Source organism: Chiroxiphia lanceolata, chromosome 9, assembly GCF_009829145.1.
Source record: "Chiroxiphia lanceolata isolate bChiLan1 chromosome 9, bChiLan1.pri, whole genome shotgun sequence".
NCBI lineage: Eukaryota > Metazoa > Chordata > Aves > Passeriformes > Pipridae > Chiroxiphia > Chiroxiphia lanceolata.
Genome location: NC_045645.1, coordinates 16963292 through 16969412, shown reverse-complemented (window position 1 = coordinate 16969412; position 6121 = coordinate 16963292). Strand labels below are relative to the sequence as shown.

The following is a 6121-nucleotide window of genomic DNA, read 5'->3' as shown; positions in this document are numbered from 1 at the left end:
ACTTCTTTCACATATTACAAAATTCATCTGGAACAGACTTTTGTGAATAAAGTAAAATAAAAATAAGAAAAGCTAAAAGATGAAGTGATTTTAAAATAACCACCTACAGAATTACACAAATATAAATGTTACAGTCCAAAATCATACACCCATTCTTCAAAGGCTCGCCTTCAGCACACCCGTTAAAAGGAAATGTTCATGCTCAGCTCATGGAAAAGTAGTATATCAGAGTTGATGAAAGTGTCGTTTCCTGCACACCCACTTACACCATATGGTAAACAGGTATTTGTAAAGATTAAAAAGTGTTAAAAATGTCAAACTATATCTGATTGATAAAATTTGTATTTGCTGGCTATTCCACATATGTTATATGTTCAAGAAAAAAAACACAAAAGTGAAATTCATGTGAAGACCAAGCAATTATCATCAAGCTATTAAACGACATCTGGCTACCACAAAACGTTTACATAGTTTCAGTGCTTCAACTCAAGACCCAAGCTTTCTGTGAATTACTTGCCTTACAAAAACATTTGACAAGTATATTTTTAAGATCATCATAACCAGGATGACTGGTAACTACTCTTCTATTAGAATGATGGAGCTGATCTAATGAAGGATCACAAAGTCTCCTGAACACTTGTTTCAGAACATGGAAATGAAGGAGGATATGGCAGCAAATACAGGCAGCAATTTTTTCCCCTTCTCCAACAAAAACACACAGAGGCACAGATTACTTCATATGTGCTACAAGGGTGCCAACAAGCCTCTGATCGAGGTGCAATCAATAGACTCTTGCAACAGGTCCCTACCTGAAAGGAAGACCAATGCATTTTTGCTCTGTTTCGACAGTTACAAATCGGACTATGGCTATGAGCAATCTATTCCTCTCACTCTGTGCAAGCATTTCAGCTGAAGATCTGGTAACATGTACTATGTACACTTAACAGAAAGTACTTACAAGCCTCCACCATCATTTCAGGTGATTCACCACAGCTATTGAAGATTCTGGGAGATCAATCAGCCATTCCAGCAATGTGCCATTAGCATGACTTTAAAGCACTTTTGCTTCATGGCTATGACAAAGTCACGTCACATTGCTGACAAGGACTGAGCCAGGAGAAACACATGACAAAACCAAACTTCAACTCTGTGAAGTGCCAGGGATCATTACCTGACAGCTACTACAATAAAGCATTAAACAGAATCCTGTCTGAATAGAAAAACTCTTTATACTAAAAGTCTGCCAATATTCAGACACAAATGAAAAACATTTTAATGGAAACTCTACATCAAGTGTGTTTCTGGGATCTGGTCAGAACTGACTAGCAATACCACGCTTTTTTTGTGTGTGTGATCAAATGGCTCTGAAAGAAGAGCAGCTTATTGAAGTCTAAGTCTCTAATTCAAAAGCAGGGAATAGCACCATCATGTGGGTCACAGATAATGGAAATTAATTTGGAAATCTGTCAAATTTCTATTCAAAACTCACACTTGCATGGCTACTATGAGTCAATTCCAGATTTGAAAAAACAAAGTCATGAATGTAGGACAGCCCATCTTTGTGAATAATTAATTGATACTTAGAAGGACTGAGTTAAACGGCCATCAACCCACAAGACTTCCAGCTTTCTCCCTCTACATATTTTTTTATAAACAGCTGGGACAGTATTATCTATACATCAACTGCTTTTCATATTTACCATTAACATACTCTTCTTCCCAGCTCTGTATTTGGAGTTGAAATCACTAAGGAAATTGTCTCCAATTGCTTCTACAAGGTAGAAAGCAATTGTTTTGTTTAAGACAAATGGCCAGACAGAGTCAATACAACACGTTACACATCAGCAATAAAACTCATTGAAAGAGATGTGCACTGCAGCTCATAGACCATCTGCCTGTACATGCAACTGTAGTGTTGCCATGTACTAACCACTTGCTGTGTTTATCCATCTCATGAATCTCTGCCCAAAGGCACTCAGACATTTTGACAGAGTAAGTCAAAGCATCACTGTAATTTTGAATGTTCTTCACAATACATTGACTGCCTGCTTAGAGGTAGAGTCTCTCACTTCCAGTATCTCACTGGATACAGTATGTTTGTCTAGAGACAGCAATTTTGTTAGTAATGTATCTTAAATCACAGCAGGATTTCCAGAGGCCTTAAAGCATGATGCATCCCTAAGGCCAGAGTTAGTATCAGACAGAAGGCTGATCTGAAGCATGTGAGTGTAGCTGTAAGTTAAAGATGCAACACCAGGGAGCTTAAAAAAATTATAAACTTTGTTATAATTAAGTGGTTACAATTGACACTGTTTTAACCCATGCTCAGAAATTAGAAAATATGACAGCCTCAACTCAGCAGTTATGTTCACAGTTTCAGTGAAAAAAAACCCACTTGTTTCTAATAACTTTAGTTTGAGCATCATTGAAAAATCTCAACATTAAAAAACCCCAAACTGTTAAAAGCAAAAGACTGTCTCTAGAGTGAACATTTTCCATTAGAACACATTAATATTTGACAGACAAGCTTGAACTGGAAGCATCTAACTTACAAACAAGATGCAAAAGTATTTAAATATATCTTAGGAATTAAGCTTTTTAAATTAAACTATACTAGGACTGAAAAAAAGTAATTATGATCAGTGTCATTTGCAACTCTGAAATTTAAGCACCTTCTAATCTGGGGCCTTTTGTTACCATATCCAATGGGTCAAAGAGGAAATCAGTATTCAGGGGCAATTTTCTTTAATCTCCCCCCATTTATTCCTGTATTATATTCTCTTAATAAAAGATAAAACACTCTGAAGTCCATGGTGTTGAATGGTAACAACTGGCAGAAATAAACATATTTTCTTACTGAGATAAAAAAGCCTCTTCTGGTCTAGTTTTAAATATAGCCTGAAGATCCTATTCTCATCATAAAGACAAGAATTTTGTAACTGAAGTGCAACTTATGTTTTATTTATTATTTAACTTCCTTTCATTATTGTGTACTGACTTGTCCACAGAATCCAGCACAGGCACTTTAATTCTCTGATGGCAACAGAAACTAAATTATTCATAGTTTAAAATTTTTGTCCACTACACTCAAATCAATGCTAAAAACATTGATTCAAAATCAACGACTGGAATTCCTACATAATCCAAGTATATGGCAAAAATTAAGGTTCATTCAAAAGTTAACATTGTTAATTGTTTCCACTATCTCAATTTTTTCCTATGCAGCTTCTACAAGTCTGCTTAATAAAAATGATCTTTGATACATGTTTATGCATATACTTACACAAAATATATATTTTCTTCATTTAAATTCACTTTCCACACACATTTTTCATATAGTTGGTGTCCAGACACAAGTCAACTTGTGGGGGCCAAATGGGGCCAAAACTTTACTTGTGGTGTAGCCAGATGGATACAACTAACAGTAAAAGGAAAGCATTCCTACAGTAACAAGGGTTTATCTAACTGCTTGATAGGAGTGCTTGCTAACAACTAAAAAAGAGACAATCACTTGCTTTCTTTCCCTTCCCCCCTGTCCCAGTGAGTTATGTGTATCCAAACAGGCAACTTGCAGTTCAGAGAACAGTCTGAGACTGCACCTGAAGCCGCACCAGCCCACACCCCACAGCTCCCTGGGATGGTGCTCGGGGCCAGGCCCTCGGGGCCAGGCTGTGCAGCAGTTCCCTCCAGTCACATCATGTTCACATGGGCTTTGGAGGCCGAGTGAACATTTGCAAAATACTGTGCAAGTTCTACCCTAACATACCACATGAGAGCTTTTTTTATGTCTTTCCCTTCATAGGAGAGTCCAATTACTGTTTTTCCATTAAACTGCATAAGGACATTTTTTGAAGGCACTTCAATGTTTTAACTGTACTGTGCAGGAGAGAAGAGTTGAGGCAATAGGCTTATAGCTACCTTATCAGGTACAGAAACTGTTCCTTTAAAATGGATTTAATAAAATGCAAATGTTCTGGATCTTTGTAATTTTCTAACCTAACAAACAAGCTATTTGCATGAGTAGTAGAATATATTGTTTATGCCACTTTCTTCCTCTCCCTTGAAAGTTACAGATTACTCCATCAGTTGCCAGCTGTTATTGGTAATAGCCAGCTGTGTAACTACAAAGGTCCTGCAATGAAAAAATTTTATAATAATGTTGCATCGATACAACAAGATACAGAAAAGGAAAAAAAAAATCAATTAAATTGTCCTCAAAATATTAACTTCCGTGAGATAAATGACCCTTGACTTTCAATGTAGGACAAATTAAAAACTTTCCCATATATAAAAGAAATTTCTATTTTCATCATTAGGTCAGTAATTAATTTTACAGGCAAAGTAAAAGTCTAATGCAAATGAACATTCAAGTCTTAAAATCAGTAACGTGTTTAAGGAAACCACAGTAACACATACATGGTGTGACATTCAGTACAGCTATTTAGTGCTATTTGTGTCAGATCTGTACATTGTATACCTGAAGGCAAAATGCCTTCAAATGTACACTCTCTATATAAATAACTACAAAAAAAATTTAAAATGTCTCAAAAATTAGATAAACATCTGAAACTTTCAGTTAATGTAACTCATACTATTTTACCACAACATAATTATATAATACAATTCAATTCTTCTCAGAAAGTAACTAGCAAATGGCATTTCTCACTACTCCCATATTTCAGCTCCCTGTGAGTGACCAGTAGCACAAACAATAGCAACAATTTCTATTCAGCTGAGAGAGAATTTAGAACTCAATTGCTTTGTACAACTATTTTAGTCTCTGCAATTGCAAGCATCAACTGTTTTTTTTTTTTTCCCCACACAGTATCACTCCTATAATGTTCTTTCCAAGCAAGTGTCGTGACCTTATATATGCACACACAGAACAAAGTCAGTTCCCTTGGCACTTGTCCAGGAAAGGAACTACGCATTTCAGAACATTCAGCAGGTGGAAAATGACGTCACGTTCCCTACAAGCATTTGCCAGCATTATGCTAAACCTGTAACACTAAATAGTTGGCTTAAGTAGTCAGGGATCACTGTTTTTAACCCAGGCTTAGCCTCTCTAATGAGAAAGGTGACAGCTAACACTCTGGAAATATTTTGCTGTCATGCCAGTGACAAAAATTACAGGACCTATGACTCCTTTAAAGTCCCAGTAATAATATGTAATGCCTCTATTTGCCTCCTGATAGAGTGATATTTAAGAACTCTATTTTCAAAGACTTACTTATTTTTAAATGACTACCAGGACTGCCATCAACGGAAATATCATATAGGTCGGGCAAAAAGCAATTACTTGGGTAATTATATGCCAAATAGCATTTCCAGGTTTCTTTAACCGTGGATTAGAAAGACCGTGAGAGGACTAAGGAAGCACCAAAATCAGCTCCATGACATCTATGGTTTCTTATCCAGAATTCTCTTCTACAAAGTTCAGCTGGATCAGACTCTGTTTCACCATTTTGTATTAACAGATATGACTGCAGGATGATTTTCTAAAAAACAAATAGAGTAGGTACCCACATCTATATTATCATATTCCAAATTATGACTACAACATTATTTCACAGACACAAAGGATTAGAACATTTATAATACTGCATCTGATTTAAAGCACTTGCATTCATAAAGAGATTTGTTCCAAGAAGTTTCAGTTTAGCTTACCTGTCATCATAATGCCAAGGCAAAAAAGAGTTCACAATTTCAACCCAGAAGAAATCACTATCAGCTGTTTCTCTCTAACAAATCTAAGTTTCTTAGGTACACATTTCAAGGACAGGCTTTGTTTAAAGAGCTCCATTTATTTGAAGTCTGTTTCCTGCTAACCAGCTGACAGATCAAAGGTACTTCTCAGTCCTATCATTTGTTCCCATTTCCCCCTCTTCTTTAACTTAGACAAAATTTTAAATTTAGTATCTTTAAAATTCATTTTAAAATTGATCCTTTCAGCCTTCTCAGTCTTCTTTTCCTTTTTTTTATGTTCCACGAAGTTTTCCTGTGACACTTCTCAAATACTGGAATATATGCCACTGAAGTATTTAGTTACATGAAATTAAGGACAGGTATAAGTCTCCGATTAAAGAATGCTAAAATGCAAGCTTCTGAGAGCCTGAATCTT

The 6121-nt window shown here is 35.9% G+C and overlaps 1 protein-coding gene across 4 annotated transcripts in view; it reads right to left on the bottom strand.

Annotated features, from left to right (window-relative positions):
* Positions 1-6121, bottom strand: part of RPAP2 (RNA polymerase II associated protein 2) — a 32955-nt gene that overhangs the window by 3486 nt on the left and 23348 nt on the right. The gene's annotated exons all lie outside the window — the stretch shown is intronic.